We start from the raw sequence: 27,011 nt of genomic DNA, 5'->3' as shown, positions 1-27,011 counted from the left end.
TCGTCATCTCCATCAACCATATCGAGGGCATATGGGAAATTCATACCCTCAAAATTCAAATGCCAAGGACGGAAATTCCCATAACGAGCAGGAGGAGACGTATGTATCTGGCTATCTGCGGTAGGACGCCATCCTTGCGGACCTGAAACCCATCCCCAAGCCCAGGGACCCACAACCTCAATAACAGTTGCGTGCCATTCATAGTCATGATCGCGCTTGATCCGCTCACGAGTAGGAAACACCAGTTTGTTAGTATAATTCTCTGTACCCGGGACATACTTCTCCTTAGCACCACTTACTTCACTCAGAAGGCGTATCTCACCACGAGGAGCGGCTATATTCCGAAGACTCACACTCCACGGTTTACGATTCCTACTGTTAACGTAGTCACCGAAAGACTTGTTAAAATTCTCGGGCGTATACCACTCCCTTTCCTCAGGGTTGGGAACATAAAGAGTCATCATTGTCTCTCCTTTGCTCCGAAGATAACACTCCCTCAGCGCACGAAGATAATTCCCATGAAGTTGGGAAATAGAGCGACAGTGTGTGTTCTTCGAAGAACCCTCTCGACCAGCCAGCACATCATAATAAAAAGAATCCCCAGACTTGTACAAAGGCAACATAGGACCCGCTTCGAAGGCCCCCACCGTGGTCAGCAGATGAATTTCGTCAAACTTATACGTCGATATCATCTCATAAGTAATATCATCATCATCAGCGTGAAAACGAACATCGAATAGTTGAAGACCATGTTTTTCCTTGAAAACCTCCAGATAAATATGTTTGAAGGTCACTTTCTTCTCCCCAACAGCGACGCTGCGTATCTCCTGAGAAATATCCTCCGCCTCCACATCATGAGACGCAGAATCCTTAGAAGGGTTTCTATCGGAAGCTTTTCTCTTAGGATGAACCTTGGACGCATCAGTCTTCGAAATCACTTCTTTCGAAGACCTTCCCTTGGATTGAGACACTGGAGGGGGAGGTAGAGGATGTTGGTGAGACGCGGAAGGAGGCGCCACTGACCGAACAGGTAGGACATCCCGCGGTCTCTTAGGATCATCACGCGGATTAGCTGAGGGAAGAGAAACAGCATACCGAGAGCCAGGAATCTCTTTTGGCCGGTCCCCCTTCTGCGTATTTCCTCTATGCGGCTCACTCCTCTTAGAAGTTAAGCGCCTCTGACCAGAAGAAGACGAAACCCTATGCACGCGGACATCACCTTGATAAGATTTTGACGAACCTTCACCAGGCGGAGAAACATCAGGATCCCTACACGGAGGAGATCCACGCGGACTAGGCGGTGGAGTTTGATAAGAAACCCCCGGAGGATCAGCCATGTCTGCGTAGTACACAAACAAGTTTCAGATTTCCGCGGATACAAAACGAAAATCAAAAAACACAATTTCATTCAGTTCTTCATAATCATGAACCCGATGGAAAATAAGAACAAAACCTAAATAAAAAGAGGAAATAACAAACAGGGGCAACCATCCACGAAGGACGATATCATTATTGTTTATAATGACGAACAGGGGCAATCATACACACATCTATATATATGTTCTTCATCACAAACACATAGCAGCAACAGAAAACGAACATATTCTTCAAAAGATAATCATACACAATAGAACCACTTACCTATAAAGGAAAAATCAGGGTCGTAAAGAAAGCTCCGAGGAACAACATCAACAACAGCAGAAGAGCTCCGACAAACAACAGCAACAACAACAACAGCAGCATCAACAATTAATAACAAAGAAACAAAAGCAGAGAACAAAAGTTTTTAGGAAAGAGAAGGAATGAAATTTATGACTAGAGAATTTTCACATTCCTTCTCATATATATACACAGAGAAATAAAACCGTCCCACTACCCAAGAAGAAGTTATTGCAAATAGTGGGGAACGTGTCCTAAAATCTAGGAAAATAATAAAGATAAGATGAAAAGAGTAACACGTTTTTTCTTCCCACTTCGACTAACCGGCCAGTAGGATGAAAAGGGGCAAATTGTAGGTACACATTTCATCTTCCGCCACGTGTCCATAAAGACACACGTGGAGGACACGCAGCTGAGAGCATCAAGGTATGATATCACACGCAGACAGCCAAGAGACGCGCCTTATCAAGATAGCAACGCCACCCACCAGATCCAACGGTAGGGGATCGAAGAAGACGGGAGCACTAGAGCACTGCGAAGCACTGAAGGATAACCCGAGATTCACTTTATCCTATCCCCAGAAATCTCTAAGATCTACGGCTGGGGATGATCAGACTGACGCAGACAAGACAGGGGCAGAGGACAGCTGTCTACCGCGGACAAACATCTCAACTACCCGCATTAAATGCTCTCAAACAGCATACGCGTCAGTCAGCCAGTGGAGGAAGCGCAGATGGCGCTGAGTATTCAAACGGAATACGCAGAGAGAATCATGAACACGAAGACCTCTGCGTAAGCGGCACAAGACACAAGAAGATAAGGTTACAACGGGCCTCAGAAATGGACCCCACGTAACCACCCTATAAATACCCCTCTCTCCCAAGTGAGAAGGGGAGGAGAAAACATTGAGGAGAGGAGAGAGAAAGAGTGAGGGTAAGTTAGGTTCCTCCTGCTATGCAGGCTTATATCAGTCCCAAAGTCATTCGACTATTTCGGTAATCCCCACCATATAATGAAAAACCCAATCTCGGAGACAGGGATCTGAGTGAGAATCATATAAGTCAATTATTTCGTCTATGTTCATACATCCATACTCTATATATCCAATCTGTTAGCTGTAGCAAATCATGTTCTCACATTTTATACTTCGTCCACTATTTATCTTATTGTATGAGCTAGGACAATGATTGTAATTGATGAGACGAGGAAGAGTATTAGAACTATGATTCAAGGATTCAACATAATCCATCAGTTCCCTTCAGACGCAGCCTATTTATTATATTATCATGAGTCTGCGCGCATTGTTTGTGAACAACAAATAACATTGATCTGCGTGTTCACAACTTCATAATTCAGAAGTCTGATGAGTTGCAAATTTGGTAGCTGAAGTGATAAGACAACACCTTGAATTTCTGCAACCAAATTTATGGGCCGGTGGTTCAGAAGAAGTTAATGCTGGGAATAGAATGCAACGAGAGTTCTTGTCACTGTAATACACCATAACATAAAAAAAAAAAAAAAAAAAAAAACGATTTCAATCGAAATCAGAATGAAAATGGAATACTCTGTTACAGAATGGAGTTCAGATAAACTTGATTTATACGCATCTGGGATTTAGGTGGTCCTAGTTCTTAAATGTGCAGTTTGTCACCTATAAATTCAAATCATATTCCTCATCTCGATTCACAATCTTTTCAGCCTATTGATGGCAGGAGCGGCTTATGATGTGGGCAGTATTGGCGGGTGCCTAGAGCCCCAAATTATTGGGGGCAAATTTTTTTATATTTTTCTTCTTATTATGCTCAATTTGTAACACTTATAAGTGTTGGTAAAACATCTTGCCACAGTTAATGACTTTGCAGATATTAACAGTTATAATTGTTAAAAAATACCAAGTAACGCCTATAGACACTACTAATTTTTAATTTTGCGAAATCAATAACCAATTTTGAGGGTATTTTTTGGGAAAATACAAGCTTATTACCCCAAACCTAAACCAAATTCTAGAAAAAAAAAATAGGCGGCCTTTGGCCGCATAGCAGTTTCCAAGTTATTGCTTAGATACACTAATTTATCTCTTCCCAAAAGAAATTTTAGCGTTATCCCTAAATCGGTGACCTATAAAAAAAGCCCCATATTATTAGTTCGCTTATTTTAGGGTACCCCAATCCTATAAGACGGCCCTGATTGATGGTGCCTCAGCTTCTGGCCCTGTATGTGTTACAGGGTGCTGGAGGTTTCATTACTTCATGGTTGGTTAAATTTTTACTGGAAAAAGGTTACACTGTTAAAGGAACTGTCAGGAACCCAGATGATCCCAAGAACTCTCATTTAAGAGATCTTGAAGGTGCCAAAGATAGGTTGATACTGTGTAAAGATGATCTCCTTGATTATGGTAGTCTTCTTGATGCCATTACTGGATGTCAAGGTGTTTTTCATACTGCTTCTCCTGTTACTGATGATCCAGTAAGTTCCTTTATTAGAATTGATCTTTCAGAGTTCAAGGTCCAGGGTTTTGTTAACTCTTTCGTGTTCATTTTCATTATATATTTCTGTAGGAACAAATGCTCGAGCCTGCGGTGAATGGAACAGCCAATGTGATCAAAGCTGCAGCTGAATCAGGTGCTCGTCGTGTTGTATTCACATCTACTATTGGAGCCGTTCACATGGATCCAAACAGAAGTCCAGATGTTGTTGTAGATGAGACATGCTGGAATGATCTTGATTTCTGCAAGAATACCAAGGTTTGTTATGAAAATTATCTTTGGACCAGTTCATTTTTGCAAGTGTATCATTTTGCAATCTCTAATACGTGAACCGGCTATCAATGATCATTTTGTTGCAGAATTGGTACTGCTATGGAAAAACAGTGGCAGAAAAAGCAGCATGGGAAGTATCTAGAGAGACATGATTAGATTCAGTAGTAATAAATCCTGTCTTGGTGTTGGGTCCTCTTCTGCAACCAACAGTTAATGCAAGTACAGTTCACATAATGAAGTATTTAACCGGTTCAGCTAAAACATATGCAAACTCTGTTCAAGGCTACGTTCATGTCAAAGATGTAGCCTTAGCTCATATTCTTGCGTATGAAACTCCATCTGCCACCGGAAGATATTTGTGTACCGAAAGTGTACTTCATCGTGGTGACATTGTTCAGATTCTCTCTAAGTTTTTTCCCGAATATCCAATTACAAACAAGTAAAGTCCATTTTAATCAGACATTCGCAATAATCAAGTAATCAGTCCATTTTTGTGCTATGTATGAATTTCAGGTGTTCGGATCAAGTGCGGGCAAGGGTTCAACCCTACAAATTCTCAAACAATAAGCTCAAGGATTTAGGACTGGAGTTCACTCCAGTGAAACAATGCTTGTATGACACTGTGAAGAGTCTTCAAGAGAAAGGTCACCTTCCAATTCCTACTACTCAAACTGAAGACGGTCTCTGAACTAATTCTTGATTGATGAGATCAATTTTTATTAATTTTTTTTTTTAAATAAATGATATAATATTTGCATACTGTTGAGAAGTTGGATTAAAATATGTATTCAAAGTTACATAATTTAACACGAAAGCGCCTATTTTACCTTATTTTCCATCACTTCTGAATCTCATATTAGGTTTTACCTGAACTCAGCCAGATTAAGTTACAATTAGGGGTGAGCAGAAGTGGGGCAGTTTCGGGTAAGGTAGTCCCAATGAGTTCAGTTTAGTGGCAATTACAGACGGGCAGTTTTCCTGACCGAGAGATATGTTACTTCACAAAGAATCTGTAGAGTGACTGCGACACCAGTATTCCTTGACAAGTTTTGCAAACAGCGATTCCTCCGTGTTCATCAATTTCATAGGCTCATCATATTCAATTATTTTCCCTGACAAACAGAAAGAACACAAACAGTTTTTAATGAAAATGCAGAAGACTTGTTATCTAAAAGAACACTCTAGGAAGCTTTTTTTGCAAGGTAAATTGGTCAGTAATAATGTGATAGTTTAAAGGCATCATAAAGCTAGCTTACCATCACTTAGGGCAAGCACCATTGTGCAGTCCATCACGGTAGGGATTCTGTGGGCAACTGTGATTACGTTGCAGTCTGCGAACTCAACCCTTATGGTCTTCTGTAAAGTGGAGTCTGTTGCATTGTCAATTGATGCAGTGGCTTCATCCAGCACTAGAATTCGGCATTGCCTCAACAGTGCACGACCTAAGCAGAACAGCTGGCGTTGGCCCATGCTCCAATTCGATCCATCATCTGCGACTGCAATATCAAATTGATGGATCGAATTGGAGCATACATTCAATAATGGAACAACATTCAATAATGGAACCTTAGACAATGGAACAACATTCAATAATTTGAAAGAATACCTAAGGAATCCAGTCCATTTCCTTTCTCTCGGACTGCTTCTTCAAGCTGACACTTTCCAAGAACCTTAGGAGCATACATGAAAAATCAATTTTGTCAGTATCGTGAAGGATTACTATTTGATTTTGTTCAATTGTATCATGTCAGCAAAACTTATACCTCACAAATTTTCTGGTCAGAGTGTTGAGACAGAGGATCCAAATTGTATCTAACAGTACCATTGAAGAGTATAGGATCCTGAGGTATAATTCCTAACCGTGATCTTAGATCCTGAAGTCCGATGGTAGAGATGTCGATGCTAACTATGACGTGATTGATTTCTAGGTTTCGTCGTAAACCGATTTTCCCCTCTACTGGCTCTACCAATCGGAACAGAGCACCTATCATAGTTGTCTTCCCACTGCCGGTCCTGCCTACAATCTCAATCTTGTGTCCTCCTTCAAATGTGCAACTGATTCCCTGAAGAACCGATGGAGTATTTGACCTATATCTGACCTGCTTGAGACCAATCCATTATGAGCATTGTGTTTGAATTGAACATGACAACGCAAAAAATGCAAATATTTCAGATAGGTTACCTTTAAGTCGTGGATTTCAATTCTGCCGATACTGGGTCAACTAGGCATGGGTCGGTTTGCGTCAATGACTTAAGGGGCTTCACTGGGAATGTGCAAATATTGATTTAGTCTTTCAACAGAAATAATATGATTTCCTAATGTGCACTGGTACTGAATAGAATATACAAGGGCCGTGTTCAATGTAAGACCATATGACAATGCTATTCCAACAAATCCTGCAGTAAAGATTAGTTGTCAGATATTTGTTTATTTAAATAAGAATGTGACAGCTACAAGAACTAATGAAAACAGATGTTGTAATTTGTAAGAATGGAAAAGAAGACACCTACCAGAACTAAATGTTCCCGGAGGAAGCAAAACCATAACAAGGCTGAGGTAGAAAGGACAACAGCACTTAGTATTTCCAAACGTTGAATCAACCACTCATTTGCAGAGAAAGTGTGAAAAAATGGACTTGAGTTTTGGTCAATGAGGTCAAGATTCTTAGCAAAGAATCTGTCTTCCTCCTCAAACGCTCTGATCGTCATTGCCCCTGCAATGGATTCGGCAAGATGGTTTGCTATCGCAGATTTAGTTGTTCCATTGATTCGCATAAACTCTTTTGCAGAAAAGAAGTAGTATTTCTGAGGGACAAAACATACTCCACAAAGTTAAAAGTATATAAAAATAGGATATTGACAATTAACAAGAAAGCCTGGTACAGTACCTGTAAACAGAGTGCCATTAATATCATGGGTATGGAGACAAATAACACTGGCCAAGTAATAACGGCTAATACCCCAAGATTAGCATATGTACTCATGGTTGCAATGACAGAAAGTGTTAAGCTGAATGGAATATCAAGGTCTAGAATACTCAAATCAGAAGAGACCTACATAAGAATAATGGACATAAGGTTTAATATATAATATCAATCAATAAGTAAATTCTATTTGATTCTTGTTTAAATGATCTTACCCGACTCAGTATCCTTCCCAAAGGTGTGGAGTCATAGAAAGACATCGGCGCATAAAAAAGAGAGTTCAATAGCTGGTAAAATAAAGACTTTGATGATTGAAGACCCATGGCAACCGTAGCAAGTAATCTGACAAGTAAAGGTAACATCGTGCTACATCCAATAATTAGGTAAACTATAATCAGTCGCAATTTAGTGACTTGAGGATTTTGAACATTTGCAGCCATCCAAGAGTTCTGTAGCACTTGTGCACCCACAAACATGAAGTGAGCTAGAACTACTACAGAGAAATAGATGAAGCCTTTGTTCTGATTCAGATACTGCAGGTATGGTTTTAGACCGGTGTCTCCAGATTCTCTCTTCAAGTTTAGTCAACTGAAGCTCAACTGTTTTCAACTGTTTCTCACTATAAGTTTTAGAAATTTCTTGAAGAGGTTCCTTGACCCTGAAAAGAGGATACTTCTGAAAAACTGTCAGAACCAGCTGTATCTTTATGTACGTTTACAAGTTCGGAAAACTCTTGACAAGAATCCAGCAACACATGATAGGAGCGGCACATAAGATTTTCCCATCAGAATCAGCTGTAATAGAAACAAAATAGCTTCATGGTCAAATTCAAATATGAAAATGCTCCTAGAAGTTGTTCATAGATCAGCAAGGTCTTGCAGAATATGTAACGGAATTGAGAAATGCAATCTAACCAAGATAGAGTCAAATTTGGAAAGGAAGTCGATTTGATGTGTCACAAGTAAGACTGTCTTTGCGGATAGAGCCCCCATTACATACTCTTGCACAACCAAACTAATTGAATAAACTGTAAGAAAAGTGAAATTTCAATTAGAAAAAGAAGAGAACTGTTTAGAATCACAAACTAACATTAAATAGGTTTGTAGCAGTGTGAGCATCAACAGCGCTAAATGGATCATCCATCAAGTATATATCAGCATCCTGATAGAGAGCACGAGCAAGTTGAATGCGCTGCTTCTGACCACCACTCAGATTAACTCCTCTTTCTCCAATTTCAGTCAGATCCCCAAAAGGGAGCATTTCAAGGTCCTTTCGAAGTGAACACTTCTTTAACGTCCCTTGGTATCTTATTATTTCCATGTTGCGTCCGAAAAGAATATTATCTTGTATACTTCCAGTTTGAATCCATGCCGTCTGCGAAACATATGCAGTCTTCCCATAACTTTGAACCTGTAAAGTAAGGGAAGAAAAACTAAAGTTATTTTGCAGTTAATCATGACAATCTAAGCAACCAAACACAGAAAAATCTATTGTTATATATAAGAACTAACCGTTCCCTTAATGTTAAAAACTTCTCCAAGAATTGCTGCTAACATGGTTGATTTCCCTGCACCAACCTCACCACAGATAGCAACCTTCTCACCTGGTTTAACCATTAGGTTTATACTGCTTAGTGTAGGCTTTAACGGATTCTCTTCCCATGAAAAGTTGCCCAAGGCGATGAAAATAGCTGGCCTAAGTTGGTCTGTATTTTTCTTTTGCTTAGCAGTCCCAACCTGTAACTCTGGTGCTGCAAGAAACATTATGATCCGTGCTAACGCAACTTTTGCTTGAATAACCACCCCAATAACATCAGGTATTGCTTGAACTGGTCCCTGAACAAGCCGTAAGGTTGCTAGAAAAGTGAAAGCATTACTAGCATATAGTGGAACACCAAGAAAGTAACATGCCCCAAAAGTAGCTGCCGAAACCAATACTGGGGATGACCAAAAAAGAATTGCATTGTAAGCCCTCCGCAGCTGCACTACCGACAACCACTTAAGTTCTTCTTCCCTCAATCCTTCAATAACACTCTTGAAATGAGTCTCCCAAGCATACAGCTTCAAAATCTTCATGTTCACAAAGGCCTCTGATATAGCCTTTAGTCTCTCGTCCTGTGCAGTCATGAGGTTAGTCTGGAACTTATGTTGTAGTTTAGCTACAGGAGTATTGCATAGCACAGTTAATACAATTACAACCAATGCTGCAAGTGTAGCAAGCCCCACGGCCTGAAAAAGAATGACTAGTGCAATGCAAAGTTGGAGAACTGTTGTCCATGTCTGATGAAACCAATAAGGGAATTCACCAATTCTATAAGCATCTACAGTGACATAGTTTGTTATCTGGCCAGCCGAATGCACCAACTTTGCAGAATTACAAAGCCTCGATTGCTTTTTATAAATAGCTGCTGAGAGAATTGATCTGATTTGGATGCCTATTAACCTACTACGAAAGTACCATTGCCTTTGCGCCAACGACTCTAAGCATTTTGTGAAGAATAATAATGTAACCAATACATACCCCTCATATTCAAAGGCTTGTTTCCCTTCAGCAACTTTAATGAAGGCATTAAGAAGCAGTGGACCAGCAGAGAGAGTGAGTATCTTGAGCAGTGCGAAAAACCCAGATATTAGAATCTCTTTCCGATAACATAAACCATCGTCCATAAAACTGATGGCGATTCAGATGCCTTAATTTGCTTCTGTGAATTTAGCTGGTCCATAAACAACATATAACAACTCTCTGCTCGATCTACCTTCCGCAACTTTGGTATATCTGCATCGTCAAGGGTTTTCTCCTTACCACTCTTCATCAATGAATTCAACCACCAAAATGTCATTTTACTAAGAAATCCTGCCTTCGCAAAAGGAGTTTCACTTCCCATATCTGCTTCAATATGGTCATTAGATCCACCATTCAAAGGTGTGTAAAGAGAATTGCTGTTCCCAGTTTCGCTTGTATCTTCCGATTGGTTTCCCCTAGAACTGCATAGTATCAGAAGCACTGCTCCAGGCAGTAAAAGTATGTCTAGAACAATGTTAACTGAAACCATTCTGTCGACCACCAGGACCCAGAAAGCTGAACAAAAAAGAAGTCCTGCAATCAAGCAAGAAATCGTAGAACAAAGCCTCAACATCGTTTTCGCAAACTTCTTTCCCCTAAGATGAACCGTCAAACTTAAGATCAACCATGTGAATCCCTGAAATAATACTACAACCCATTGATGCAAAGGCAAAACACCTGTCTGTTTACTAATCAAACAATCTTCAAGAATCCAAATCCCCAAACCCAAGTATACCAATACCACAAAACAATTATAAACAGCAGAAACAATCTCCAAAGAAGTATACCCATACAAAGCGTTATGAACTGTTCTGGCAGAGGGCTTCAAAAGTACTGCTAGAAAAAGCACGCATAACAGCAGGGCATCTAAACAAATGACAATGCCATTATGCACACAAGAACAAGGGCATGTAAACAATAAAAATATAAAACCACTTGTTCTTCCATTATATGTACAATCAGAATCCCTACAGAATGAAGTCCAGATATTCTCCATCATATTTACAAATCCTGCTTCTGTTTGCAAGGAAAGAACTATGTTAATGTAACATATCATATCCTCTAGTCTAGACGAAGGAAAAATATTTAGAAATTAAAAAATATGACAAATTAGAAATAATGCAGAGCAATTATAGAGAATCGTGATTTGAACAATAAACTGAAAACATATCAGTAGTTTCAATATTAAGAAGCCAAAATCTTGTACAATGCAAGCACTAAAGAGAAACGGAAAACTCACCACAGAATCCAGAGATGTTATTGCAGAAATTCCTTTGTGTCTGTAACTTTGAGGTTCAGCCAAAAATGGGTTGACTTAAACCCACATTAAATTATCATCGCCAAAAACAAGAAAAAACACAAACACCTACTATCTATGTTGTAAAAGGCGTGCGCCTTTGGCGCTTAAGCGCCAAAGCCGCACTAAGCGATGGGTTGGCGCCCAGGCACCAAATTATACAGCAGTTTGGTTTTTTCTAAATAAAAGGCGCTCGCCTGGGGCGCCAAAGGCGCTAGGCTCTAGGCTTGGCGCCTCGCCTAGTGCCTTTTACAACATAGCCTACTATTGTATTGTACCAAATTTGATTGACTTTGGAAACATAAACATTTTTTTTATGCGATGCTAATGATATGTCGTCATTGCTCCCTGCCGCCTAATGATGTAATCCTGTTTTGACAATTGCCACCTGTAATTCTGGCACACCTTACTTCAGATATTGTACTAAGAATAGCCAGTCGCTTTTCTGTCTGCACCCTTCCGAAATATAATTCAAATGATGGCCGGTCACCAACATATAAACAAATTGATCTCCTGCTTGTAAACTAACAGAATCCATCAAAATGAGAGTTAAATAAAACATGTAACTTTTAACCAATTGATCTCCTGTAATTTCCACTTTTAAGAATAGAACGTCACCACCATCCACTCTTTTACTGCATATATCCACTTAAAGTCCACTCTTCTTTACATTTTCCTGTCTCTACTCTCCTTTCTAAAGCTCCCAATCCTGTACAAGCTGATAACATACAAAATTTATCCAACTCAACTTTCTCTAACTGCATCCTTTCAAAAAAAAAAAATTGCTTCATGATTTAAACATACCTTGCATTCCAATTTCCAAGAAGCAGAATTCCATTGTGGCGTCGATTTTAAAACACTTCATAAGCATAACCAAAGTAGCTTCAATAAACAAAAATCTCTGCTCATCATTTTATCAAACACCTATCCTGCATTTCCATCCAAACACTATGAATAACAAAAGTTATCTTTTTCTTCTCCAAATCCAAACTTCAAAACATGAGCATGTATCTGCCGTATTGACTCCATACTTCGATTTACAGATCTCATTTTTGCCATTCTCTTCGGTTTAACACTATATCGAATAAACGAAACCAGAATCCCATCCCAAATTTGCTTTTTCCTCGATAGAAGTAAGATCAAAGAGCATTGAAAATAAGGCCCAAGTCCTAGTAAGGGTAGAAACGTCATTTAAGCCACGTTTGGATGGATTATGTGTATTTTGGGCCGAATACTACAAAAATATTTATCCCCAGTCCTAATTGTTTTGAGAATTTACCCAGAAACAAATAAGTACTAATTTTTCAAGCAAGCTGCGGCTTCTTTCAACTCTCGGCATAGTCCGGTTTCTCCTATATGCGTCCATAATACTGCCACCCATTCTATGAAATCTTTGGAAATTATTAATTTTGATGCAGTAAAGAAGAACTTGATTTCCAATTTTGAATTGACTGAGCGTGATTCAGTGCTATGGCAGAGTAACCAAATTAAGCATGCTCTGGAATTCCTTTTGGTTAATCCTATAGTTGGTTTATATCAGCAAAAAGGTGCAAGGCATCTCAGTGCGGTTCTATGTTATAGACTTGGAATTCCAATGTTTGAGTTGGATAGTTTGTGCCCATTCTGCAAAAAGGAGATGGACGTGTTTGGTGACCATGCCTTGCATTGTGCGAATGAGGTCGGTTTAAAGTCTCGCCGCGACTTGCTTCGTGATACTATCGCAGACATGTGCTCAGTGACGGATCTACACCTAGACTTGGGCTGGCTTAAGCCACCCCCAAGTTTAGAAAAAAATTTAAAATAGGTAGTGGAGCTTCGCCTATGACAATGCAAACCCAGGTGAAATTGTTATCAAGCCACCCCTAGCATGTATAAACTTTTTCCAAGCCACCCCTAGTTCCAAATCCTAGTTCCGCCACTGCAAGTGTTATCATGCTGGAGTGCCGGCAAGGAAAGAGGTGGACCTGGGTTCTCTTGCGAACAATGGTACTTTTCTGAGACCTGCTGACATTCTTGTACTCAATTTGGATAATGAACGGGATGTTTGTTTGGATGTGACGATTGTTTCGCCTTTTCTGGAGGTGGATTTCGTTCTTTGGAGTCGGGTCATGCTATCAAGAATGTTGTTGCTCGCAAAAAATCTAAATATTTGGATAAGTGCACATCATAGGGGTACAGGTTTGGTGCTTTGGCCTTTACAACTCTTGGTGAGCTTGGAGACGATATTGTAATATTTATTAAACGACTACGCAACTACATGGACATCCATGGTGCCAATGTTCGAGTAGGCGATTTCTTATTTCATAGGCTAAATGTGGTAGTACAAAAATGAGTTGGAGCCCAGCTTGTTGCTCGGCTTCCGATAAGTTTCTTGTCTGACAATGATCTTCTCGACTAATTGTTTTTCTTTGTTATTTGGTTGATAAGTAAATAAATAACGTGTTTTATTTTATTTTGAAACATACATTTTATTAAATGAATAACGTATTTTTGAGACCGATTTCAAGGATCTTTTAATTGTTTAACTTTTTTGAAAATAATACAATTGTTTAAACTAATAGTACAATTCGTTTCAATGTTATCTTTAGGATACTATGAAACCTTAGTAATAACAAAATCAAAATCAAGGTTTATACTATTTTTTGACTAAAAATAATATATAGAGAGTGCGGGTAATCCCAAGAGGATTAAACATAAACAAAAAAAATAACAAATAAATAAATAAACTAGTAGTGGTGAGGACTTGGATCAATGCGCTTCCCATGGTTATGGTTTGGGTGTTCTAGCTTTTTCCACTTTGGGAGAACTTGGTGAGGATACTTTGTGTTTTTTTAAGAGATTGAGGAATTGTCTTGTTAGCAATGATGCTAGCAGTGATGTAGGTAAATTTCTTTTTTATAGATTAGGTGTTGCCATTCAAGAGTTTGTTGGTGCTCGGTTTGTTGTTAGGCTACCAACCAAAATTTTGTGCAAATCTATTGAAGATTAATAACATTCATTCTAAAAAAAAAACTATGAAATCGTAAGAACTGCAAAATCTATAGAAAAATAAAGTTTCTTATTTTATTAATAAAGAATTTGGTGTTTCCGAGTTTCAATATCACGACAACACTTCTTGATGTCATCACCTCTTAACTTTATCACCGTGATTGATGGGTAATAAGTCATACAAGTTTTTAGGGTGAAGATGTCTCTTGTCCTCCAACAATCCATGTTGTCTCCTTGCACTGTGTCCATTGGGATTCAAATAAAAGTACGTAAAACAATATTATTTGCTAAGACATTTGACGATATCCAATATTTTTAAATAATGATTGGTTTTTCTATTATTTTATTGATGAGGACACGTAACAATGGCAATACAACGAAGACATAGAGAATAGGTTTTTCATTATATATATAAACTAAATTACGAAGATATCCGACTTTATATGCAAATTGGGATGAGCTTTTCTAATAAGAATACATTTGTTAGATGATTATTGCAACCGTGTTTGACAAGCGAGATAATTTCTGCCCTACACTTAGCCGGATGGAATCCTTTTTTTAATAAATGGGTCAAAGCTTGGACACTTAAGAAAAACTGGAAAAGAACGGGATGGTATTTTAGTATACTTTTCAAAACATGGGCACCTCACTAAATTCATTGTTGACGAAGATCAACACAAAATCGGCTAATGCTGCCATTCTTATCTACCGATTCTGGTTAAACTCAAAAGAAGTTAAATTTGAAACTTTTTAGTTTCTAAATATATGAATAAACCAAATAAGAAAAATTCGTTGATTGAAAAGTACCTTTGCCATATCGTCTCATTATACTGCATTCAGAGTTTGTTCTTCTTCTTCAGTTTTTTTTCATTCTTCAATTTCTGTAGCTGGATTCGGCTGTTTTCATCCAACCGGTTGACCAATCCTTGGATTAGCAACACTGGGTATTTTAATTGTTAGCTTGAGTCGTTCTTGCATCATTATTATACAGAATAATCGACCGATTAATTAGTTAGATATCAATGGGAAAAATATCACTAAACATGGAAATGGAGTGAAGTATTAGAAGTACCCAAGGATCCAACGCGACGTGAAGTGACGTATTTGTGTCAAAAGTGGAAAAATGAATAACAACGGCTTGATAAGTCCACTTCGACCAAATAACCATGATTTTGTACATCTATCTTGTAAAGAATCGAAAACGATTTAAACGAGCCAAAAAGCTAGCACTCCATTTTGAAACCCAGCGAAAAAGTTACCGAAAAAGTTACGAGTAAAACACCAAAACCAACTTGCATTTGGTTTTGGTCCATATGGGTTCTATATTTTCAAGACACCAAAACACCAAAATACTAGAATCACCCAACTAAATGGGTTCTATATTTTCAAGCCCCACCAAATGGATTCATTACTATAAACTCCATAATTAAACTTTTTGATATTTCTAGGCCCATAACTTTAATTTTTGGGGCCAAGTTTTAAAATTTTACCGGAAGGTGACGTCATCCGAAAATAACAAATACCAAGACTGCCCTTTAGTATTTATACCTAATAAAACTAGTTATAGATTTCAGTTTCATTTTCTTTTTCACTCTCTCTCATCTGCTATTTCATCCTCTCTCGGCTAAAGAAACAGGGCGGAGAATACACATTTTCTAATCGATTTTTGCAATGAAAATCGATTTCAAAACCTAAATCTAAGGTTTACAAACAAAGATCTTGATTATCTAAACCTAAATTCAACATCAGCAGCACTTATTCTAGGGAGATTCGGTGAAAATCAACTGAAAAGAAGTGATAATCATTATCAACAAATAAATCTGTAAGTTGCATGCAGAATAAGAATAACTTGGATGAAATAGTGAGATTCACCATCGAATCGAAAGAAATAGGTAATTTCTTCTTCTTTTGATCTGATTTCGGAATTGTTGCGTCGATCTATAATCCTTTTGTCATTCTTTTCGATTTGAACTATTATTTATCGATTTTTTTTACGAAAATCTTTTAGGGTTTGTAATCAACTCTGATTTGAAACTTTTTACGATTTTAACTGAAATTTCTCGATGAACTCGTTATCAAAGTTCAGATCTGTTAAAATCTAATCTCTATCTTGCTTTTAATATAAAAATATTGATAAGAAATTTCAAAATAATAGTAATTAGGTTTCTATATTGGAAATCAATGAATCTTTGTATCTTGAATCTCGATTGAAAATCAGTTTTTAGACTCGAGATCGTGAATTAGCATCTCTATTACCCATTTATTTGTTACGAATTTCATCTAATTTGATTTTTCGATTCGGTTCAAGTTAATATCTACTAGTATTTTTTCTTGAATGTTTGATTTTATTACAATCAAAATTTGATTTAGTCATTGAGACACATCAGATGTATATTTTGTATAATTTGGATTTTCACCAAATCAGAGTTTGTAAATTTTGTAGAATTCCTCTTTGAGATACGTTTATGAGGATGGGGAGATTATGAAGATGGTTGAAAACAGTGAGAGGAGAAACGAAGAAGTTATAACTGAAGAATACATAGTCAATCTTCACAAACGCCTTCTTGGATGGTAACTACTCAATACATACCTTGTTATTATAGGATTTCTTTGTTGTTTGAATTGAATATACTTGACTGCTGCAAAAAATATTACGTCTTATATCATCATTGTGTGTATGAGGTCAAAGTACTGTTGGTTTTAATTTATGTTTGAAATTACTACAAAAATGGTACTTAATGTCATTTTGCATCATGTGATTCATGGTTTGATTGTGAAACTAAGTTAGTGATTCTACTCCGGTTGTTACTCCGAATGAAGTTAGTCAACCTGCGAAAATGAGGTAGAGATTTGTTGAGAACGTTTAAAGAATTGAAGCAGTCGGTTACAAATGATTAGGGAGGTTCGAAACCTCCTGTGGTTGAAGAGGATTAGGAGTTTATGGAGAAGAAAGATATGCTTCGTGATTTCGAGCAACAACTGAGCAATGTATCTTAGCAGGTAATAAATATTGTGATGGTAGTATTAAGTGTTGATATTGTTTTCCGGATATTTTATATTTTATTCGAGTTAAATTCATTCTTTAGTGGTGCAGGCTGAAGGACTTGTGGAAGCTCAGCAAGATATAGAAGAAACAATGAGTGAATTGGGTCTAGCATTATCAAATTGATGAAAAGGATGGGGCAATGTATAATTTTCAGAGAACACGAGCGGCGGATATGAAATGTGTTGAATTCAATTCACACTGGAAAACATCTGGTACAATATTTTCTAACGAAACGAAGTTTGCAATGTTCTATCTAGTTGATCATGGATTATCTCTCTTGTAGTTTATTGGAGCTCTTGTAGTTTACATGCCACTACATGTGTGTAACTACTTGTTACACATGCCACCATGCATGTGTAACTCCTAATTACACATACAACAAGCATGTGTAACTCTCAGTTACACTACCCATACCCATTTTTAGCATGTGTAACTAGGAGTTACACATGCTAAAAATGAATAACAAAATTGTTTTTTTGAGTCTAAGTACATTTAACCTTATATGTATGTGTAAATCCTAATTATACTAGTCACCTGTATTTGAAAGTGATTATGCATTGTTTTATATGTCTTTCTTTTAATCTCATAAAATATGTTTTGTTTGTTGTTATTCTTCAGGTTGCAGATAACTTCATAAAAGCTGGTGGCTTATTTGTAGTGGTGGAGGTGCAGGTTTTGGAGGAGGATGAGGAGGCAGTGGTGGTGGCTAGCAGTGGTTGTTGGGAAAATGGTGGGTTGTTGGGAGAAAAATACAATTTGGTTATCCAATTTCTTGGTAGTTTTTCTGTTTTAAGTGTTAAATAGTTCGATTGTTAATAAATTAAGTTTGATGAATGAACTGTTGTTTTTATTGCAGTGATATGGCTATGGGATGAATGGGGATATCTCAGGTATGCCTGGTTGAAGAATTATATGGGTTTGAGTTAATGATGCTCAAATAGAATGGTTGCAGCTGCTGGAGTGTCTGAGATGGAATGGATGGTGATGTTATTTGTGTGTTGTTGCTCATATGGGTTTGAGTTAAGTGAATGTTTAACATCTAATAACTTTTATATGCATGATGATTGTTTGCTAGAAAGTTGTGGATGCGGTCGTCATAGGTAATTTTCTGATTTCAGTTTATGCTACAGTTAATTTGAGGTCTTTAGATTCTTATATTTTAGGTTTTTTGTTATATAATATGTGTGTTGAGTTCAGAATTTAACAGTTTAGACATTGTTGAAGTGCAGATGCAGTCGGACTCGCTGGTTTAGATGCATGTTTAGGACAGCGAAGTGCAACAACAAATACTTGTGGTTCTTAGTTTTGTAGCTGGTTGGTTGTACTAGTGCTGGGAAGATACAGGTGTGGTGGTTGTGGTAGGATGTGCAGGTGATGGTGCTTAAAGAGTAATGGGTGGTGCTATACTGAAGAATGGTTGCAGCTGCTGGAGTGCCTACCACAGCCACCATACCTTATATGACATGTGTAACTAGTGATTACACATTTTCTTATGCATGTGTAACTTCTGCGTACACATTTCATATGCATGTGTTACTCCAAATTACACATGCATTTTTATGTGTACTAGCTGCAATTTTTTGTACTTCACTCTTATGCATGTGTAACTTCTGCTTACACATTTCATATGCATGTGTAACTCCAAATTACACATGCATTTTTATGTGTACTAGCTGTAATTTTTTGTACTTCACGTTTAGATGCATATGTAACTCCCGGTTACACTAGACAAAAAGTTACACATGCTAAGAAATTATTGTAAATAAATCTTAAAGTGTAATACATGTATTTTTTATGCTTTCTTTTCTCTGTCTATTTTTTTGATGTGTAACTTCTCATTACACATGCCATATGGATGTGTAACCTTTGGATACACATGTTATACGCATGTGTAACTTTTGTTTACACATGTGTAACCCTCTCATGCCATACCCATGTGTAACTTCTAGATACACATGCTAGTTGCGTGTGTAACTTCAGGTTACACATCCATATTAATTAGTGGTCGGCGGTGGTGGCCGTCGGTGACGGAGGTGGTGGTTGGTGGCGGTGGTCGTTTCTGCTTCTGCTGGTGGTCACCGGCGGAGGTGGTTGGCGGTGATGGCGGTGGTCGGAGGTGGTGGTTTTCGGAGGTAGTGGTCAGATCTGCTGGTGGTCGTCGACGGAGGTGGTTGTTGGTGGTGGCGGTCGTCGGAGGTGGTGGTTGGTGGCGGCGGCGGTCGTCGGGGGTGGTGGTTGGTAGTGGCGGTCGTTAAAGATGGTTGTGACATCATGTTTACTATATTTGAATATTTTGGGATTAAATATAAATTTATTTAATTTGGGGCTTGAAAATATATAAAAGGGCATGTATGTCTTTTAATAACTAGGGGCCTAGTTTTAAACTTATTTTAATTAGGGGCCTAATATTATGGGTTATCCATGGGTTGGACCTTAGCCTAAGTTTCCCTTTTGTTTATTGTGGGGTCTAATTGCTCCTAAGCATGAAGGAAAAGAATGAGTGTGCTTTGGGATTGTGTTTTGACGAGATTTTACCTAAATTTGGGCATTTTTACGATGATGCACAGATATTTGTTGATTCCAATTTTGTGCACACTCCTTTGGAATAATGTTTGTTTCATATTTTAAATCTCTTAACATTCTTAAATTATTCTGGCGAGGTTGGGGTATACCCAATTTTAAAGGGACTCATTTGAAGGGCTAGGGGGTGTTAAAATGAGCAAAGTTACAAAGATACCCTTATGCATTATAATTAAAACTAAACCTAATTCTTTCATTTTTATCTTCTCCTCTTCTTCTCCTCCACCATACCGGCTAAAACTGGTCCCCCTCATACAACAACTTTGCAATCCCCTTTTTAGAAGTGTTTGGGTAGTGTGCTTTCATTTCCTTTGCAAAAGATTCTCTCAAAACAAATTTTTTTATCAAAAATCTTCCCACATAAGTTCAATCAAAAAAAATAATTCATAATTTAAATTCATAATTTGAGAAGTTTTAATCTATTCAATTAATCAATCTAACTCAATTAATTAAGCTAATCAGATTTTTTAGTGTTAATTAAACAAGGGAATATTAGCCATTTAGAAAATACGTGGTTAACGATATCATGCTTTACTTCAAAATGACCCAGATTTTATCTCATTAGGTATACCCCAATTAATCTGGGTATACCCCAATCTCGCCACGTAAATTATTTGATTTTCTTAGTAACAAATTTTTTATCTTCACTCATCTTTATTGGGATTGGAATCGATGGCGATGCTCACAAGATTTGGGTTAATCAAGGTCCTGCTACAACTGAAGAACTTGGACAGACTACATTACAAAACTGGGTTGAAGGATTTGGCAAGAGAAATTCTCTTTCAAAAACCACCAAAGAAAAGAGGAATCTGGTTGCTAAATGGGATACTAATTTTTTTTAAATAACTATGATTGAAGAACAGAACATCGGAGAACCGATTAATAAGCCAAACTAATTACATATCATATCAAGGGATCATAATTAAAAACAAAACAAAAAAAATAGTACGGGACAGATACTCATCGATCTCTGTAACTGACTGAGCCTAGTTACCTTATTTCCCTTTGAGAATCACTATATTTTCTTGATATCATTTATATTATTTGCCTTTTTTTTATGTTTTCAATTGAATTAAAACAAAAATAATTTTTTTTAATAAATAGTAAACGGCTGGGCTTATACGGACCAATAAAATTAATTTGTTTTGTGCACATTTCTTTAAAAAATCCACAAATGAAATAGTTGAACAGACCAAACGACAATGATGTTATTAACTATTGACATAATCCCTATTTGTGTCAAAAAGGTTGTACACATGACAAAAACAGAAGTAGGAGATATATAAGGGGCTCCATCATGGAATTACGTTCTCATAGTCTCACAGGAGAGAAGCATAGTGACACAAGCCATAAAACAGAGAACCAATACAATGAACTTCAGCTAGATAAGATATAGTTATAAACCTTCAAAAAGACACAACAGAGTTATAGATAGAAAGAGCAGTGATGTTAATATGCCAATTTTCATTTTAAAACAAATTTTTTAATTTACTACAAGTGGTAACAAAAAAATTGTCAACAGCATATATCTTGGTAAGTCGGATAAGGAAGGTGATGAGAGTAAAGGAAGTCTATTTCCAGTAATTGCAACAAACTAGCTTTACAACCTCTCCAACAACTTAAAAAGGGGGAATGGGATTCCACAGTACCCACTTTATGTCATATAACTAGACTAGAAATAATCATAGAGATGGAACACTAATTTGCTGAACAAGCACAACTCAACAGGGCAACAAAATAAATCAAAATCAATGAATAACAATCATATAACAGGGGAACTGTGACTCCAGTGCAAGATTCTATAACCCTATATCAGCATTCATTACGTCTTACATTAGCGCATACAACATATCCTCCGATTGCAACCATTTAGAAACAGTCATCTACTCACCACATGCCTACATCCTTTGGACTTTGGTGCTTGAGACATTAGCATATTCGTGATCTTGAAAGTCCCAACAAACTATACGACTTTAAAGGCAAGAGACTATTCCATAAGGTAACATGATGTTTTTAAGTAAGACAAGAATAAACATCTGAAACAAAAGATAAGGAGTCGAATTCAAACACAAGATGGCATAGTAAAAGTTTACTGAACTCATATGGTACTGTAATTTTAAGATATCCCATCGATATCTTATGGTCAGCTGCAACACAGCACCCATCTATACATACTAGCACCAGCTTCATCTCAACACCTGCAATGCACCCATCTCTACATATCTTATGGTCGAGTTGAGTATATCTCGCTTACATATAACTCGAAATATATGTTGGTAGGCTTTCGCTTCGACCAAGTTCATCTTATATCATGAGAAATTTGCCGAGTAAAATCTTACATGGTTTGTGTGATACAATCATTTGGTGTAAGACTTGGAATTTTTCGATAACGATTATTTCAATATCTTGAGAATTACTTTAATGCTAATAGTTTGTGAAAACGTCTATTGTCATTATAGAAGAATGTTTCAATGATTGAAATAAAGAGTTTAGAATCATGGAACCTTCTTTGAATATAAGCTTATAGTGTGCTCGCACGTTTGCGTATAAGTCCAAAACCGGGACCTAAAGTATACATACTTGTGTGTATACAAAATGTTTGAAGGAGACTATATAAGTATGCGTACCCGTACGCATACTGGCGAAAGTTCACGTCCGTGAATTTCTGCTTGTTAGAGCATTGCTCGGTCGAACTCGCATGCGTTGCTATCTCAAGCATGTTTGTCAATGTTAGTGATCAAAACTATAAGTCTTGATTTCTATCCTATTTATAGATGTCTCGGACTAGGACATAGATAATGTAGGTGAGCTTAGAACTCTCGGCGTTCATCTCTTGAAGACGAAGAACTACTAAGGGGAGCTTGTGGAACTTTTTCGAAAAAAGTTATGTGGAGACTTGAACTCGTCTATCACTTGGAAAGTCTATTTCTATTATCTCCTATATTGTGAGATTTTGAGCTGAGCATTCTCGCTTACATATTTCTCGAAATATGTGTTGGTAAGCTTTCGCTTCGACCAAGTTCATCTTATATCATGAGAAAATTTTCGAGTAACATCTTACATGGTTTGTGTGATACAATCATTTGGTGTAGGACTTGGAAGGTTTCAGTAATGATTATTTCAATATCTTGAAAATTGCTTTTGATGCTAATAGTGTGTGAAAACGTCTATTGTTATTATAGAAGAATGTTTCAATGATTGAAATAAAGAGTTGATAATGTAACCATCTTTGGATATAAGCATATATAGTGTGTTCGCACATTAGTGTATAAATCCATAAACCGGAAGCCAAGAGTATGCATATGTGTGTATATGAAATTGGTGAAGGAGACAAGTTACGTATGCGTACCCGTACGCATACTGGCGGAAGTTCTCGAACCGAGAATTTCTGTTGAGTTTGGTTTTGGAAAACTCTTAACTAGACACCTTAAGTATGCGTACTTGTACAAATACTGGCGGAATTTTTCGAACCGAAAATTTCTACTGAGTTTGGAAACTTAACAAACTCAAAACCAGTTGCTTAAGTACGCATGCTCGTACACATACTTAGGCTGGTTACTTTGTCAAGTCGGTCAGTTCATGGACTTAAACATTTAATAAGGAATGCAATCTTTGCAAACCGTTTCTATAATGTTCATGATTGATTCAAGTGAATCAAACCAATTCCGATTTCAAATGTGTTTTCTAAACAATTGAACAACTCTTTAACTAGTTTCATTTGAGTCATTTGAACTAGTTATGGTTAAGATGAATAAGGTTGATATGATAGTAATTATATGGATAACCTCGGTTAGCTATTTGTGAACCAACATGGTGTACACGTTTAGGTACGATTACATAAACCTAAATGAGGGTACATTTCATTTGTGTATAACAAGCTAAGTTCGATCAAACGGTTCAAAGATATTAGCTTGGTTTAATCATGTTTTTCACCTAACGGTGATTATTAAATGCTTTATTACCAAGGTAACTTAGATTGCAAACCCTGATTGGAAAACTATATAAAGGAGAACTCTAGCAACTGGGAATACTAATCCCTGCACCTCATGTGTGTTACTAGTTGCATAACTAGAGTCGATTCTCCTTTAACCTTGTAAGTTAACGACTTGAAGATTTCACTAGGATTGTGAAGCCAGACCCAACTATTATCTTTATAGTTGTGTGATATGATCTTGCTGTTTCTATCGTGTTGAGTGCAACTGAAATAATTGGCTCGAGGTTTTATATCTCCGATAGGCAAGATAGAAAATAAATCATAAACAAACTTTGTCTCATCGTTTGTGATTCCGCAATAACTTGTTTCGCTAGTCGATTAAGTTTATTGTGAGGTGATTGATAATACTAGGTTGTTCTTCGGGAATATAAGTCTGAGTTATCAATTGGTTCCTGTTCACCTTAATTTATTAAAAGACGGAACAAAAACTCTTGGGTATTTCTGTGGGAGACAAATTTATTCAATCCTATAGAATTTTATGTGCGAGACATATTTGTCTATCATGTCTTCGACTTTGGGTCGTAACAACTCTTAGTTGTGGGTGAGATCAGCTAAGGTAATCAAGTGCGTAGTATCCTGCGGGGATCAGAGACGTAAGGAACACAACCGTGCCTTGAATCATCATGAGATTGATTAGGATTCAACTAAAATCTAGTCAGAAGTTAATTTGTATTATGCTAGTGTCTTTAGCGGCTTAATACAGTGTGGTGTTCAATCTGGACTAGGTTCCGGGGTTTTTCTGCATTTGCAGTTTCCTCGTTAACAAAATTATGGTGTCTATGTTATTTATTTTCCGCATTATATTTTGCTATATAATTGAAATATCACAGGTTGTGCGTTAAGATCAATCAATTAGAATATCCAACTTTTGGTTGTTGATTTACATTGATTGATACTTAAACATTGGTCTTTGGTACCGTTCAAGTTGTTTCACATAATAATCAGGCTCACCGATTTCTATCTGTTTGGTTTGTTGATTACATTTTGAAACTGAGATATTAAAACTCTTTGATATACTTTATTCTAGATTGAGTCTGACTGTCTAGTTGATTCTCTAGAAAGTGTATTGGAGTAAGTCCTCTCAGATTGCTAAATGAATTATTGGTATGGTTGTTAGACCCCCGCATTTTCAATTGGTATCAGAGCAGGAAAACACATTAAAATACCTCATAAGTCTGTGTTTGTAGCGATCTGATGATGGAAAGCATACTCTTTGAAAACGCTTCACCAGAAAAGGATAAACTCAATATTAAATGCGTTCTAGAAACCATCAATAAAGTTGAGAATCCTGATGTAAATAAACTCATCAATTTTCTATGTGTCGAAATACATTGTTTGACAAGAAAATTTGATGATCTTCATCACGAAGTACATATCAAAAAAAATTTGCTTCAAGAACATGCTGAAGAGGTAGTTGACCTTCAGAAGAGATTAGATGATCAAATTCGGATCAATTCTGATCTTGCTTCACAAATTGGAAAGCTTAAGGATTTGAACTATGAAAAATATCCTTCAATGGTTTTAAATAAATCCTCTAATTATTCCTTGAAGAATTGCCATAAATCAGGTAACAAACGAAGTCTAAGATTTGTGAAACCTGATAGTTTTCAGAATTCTTCGAACAAGGATAAGGATGTTGGGACATGCTTATGTTGCAGTGCTCGTAATCACTTTCAACACGCATGTGATCTTTTCAAGAAAATATTAAAAGTTGGAGGTGATCTTCATAAGAAAATTGTACAACTTTTGTCTTCTCTTAAAAGACGTTTAATACTAACAAGAAAACCAAATATGGTTAGTAGTGCTAGTATGGAAGCCTTTGCTCTAAAGTCAACATCACCCTTTGTTAGAGCATAGCTCGGTTGAACCCACCAAGCGTTGGTATGTCAATTTTGGTTGCCATATTTTAGTGAACCAAAATTCATTTTAAGAGTCGCTTGATTATGTACTAGAGTCAACTTCTTATAGGTTAGCTTGAAAGTATTAGGATATGAGACATTACAAGTATTGTGAAGACTTGAAGAAGTGAAGAAGTAAGGATCTAAAATGACAACATCATCCTTCCACTTGAGGTTAGTGATATTTGACTTGAACTGCTTCATTCCCTAACGTATCTTTCAAGTCGTGCGTATTGATAATAAAACTGCGAAGCATGAACAATCTAGATAGACATAGTATCAAGGAATACAATACGAGGTTTATTGCTTAACCATTAAACTTTGTAGATAATACATCGACATAATCGTTTGAATGCTATTGTGGTTATGTATATGTATGAGGTGAGGATTTCATCCTAGGAAACAATGTTTTACATGTGTTTGAAGAAAGTAAGTTCATGAACTTGTTTTGTGAATCGAAAAAGGAAATCACCAAGAATTATTGGTATTCTTATTCATTGCATATCTTATGAACTACCAATATGGGTGATTAGTATAACCACTCATGACTTGTTTGTCTTCTTGGTAAAACTATTCATAAAGGCCTGACTTTTGTATTGGTATGACTTTTATTAGTGAAACCGATCTTAAGTAATCACCTGAGATGGTATGATCGATTTTGTGATTTTGTGTATGACCAACTCTGGGTAAAGGGGAACCGATCCTAGTAATAGGTGAAACGCATTACAAAGGGGAATCGATCCTTTTATGAGGTGCATCAAGGTTTATAGCAAAAAGGGGAACCGATCCTATGGACATGTGCAATAAATACAAGTTAGATACCATATATATGTGGGTAACCGATCCTAGTACCTAGGCACAATACTCACATGGAGGTAGAGCCGAAACTTGTTTTGGTAGAACCGTTAAACCCATGATTTGTGATTGATTGTTCTTGATCAATCACATAGTTCTTGAAAGTCGGATAAACCAATTCCAAACTTGTTTGGAAGTGTAGCAAATCAGTTTCAAGGTTCTAAGTATGAAAGAGGACTTACAAAGTAAGGATGTCGACACACTTTGAACACGTGGAGTAATGCTTATCTTTTATTGTTCAAAGTTATTTCTTAATAGCTGAAGGAAGAAAATCTCAGGATCGAAATTAAATAAGTCAAGAATATTTTATTTAAGGATTTTAATTCTATATATGGAAAATAAGAATTAGTAATGTACATTTACTAGTTAGAGATTTTCCAAAGAAATTTTCGGTCAATATTTTGGACAAACCATTTCCAGGAATTATGGAAACCAAATTTGGAACTTAT

At 37.0% G+C, this 27,011-nt stretch overlaps 2 pseudogenes; one reads left to right on the top strand and one right to left on the bottom strand.

Annotated features, from left to right (window-relative positions):
- The first annotated feature begins 3,364 nt into the window (after positions 1-3,364).
- On the top strand, positions 3,365-5,106 carry LOC113340136 (annotated as a pseudogene).
- Positions 5,107-5,147: 41 nt separating this feature from the next.
- On the bottom strand, positions 5,148-12,312 carry LOC113339971 (annotated as a pseudogene).
- Positions 12,313-27,011: the final 14,699 nt, after the last annotated feature.

The sequence above is a fragment of the Papaver somniferum genome, unplaced genomic scaffold (assembly GCF_003573695.1).
Source record: "Papaver somniferum cultivar HN1 unplaced genomic scaffold, ASM357369v1 unplaced-scaffold_21, whole genome shotgun sequence".
NCBI lineage: Eukaryota > Viridiplantae > Streptophyta > Magnoliopsida > Ranunculales > Papaveraceae > Papaver > Papaver somniferum.
This window is presented reverse-complemented; position numbering and strand designations above follow the sequence as displayed.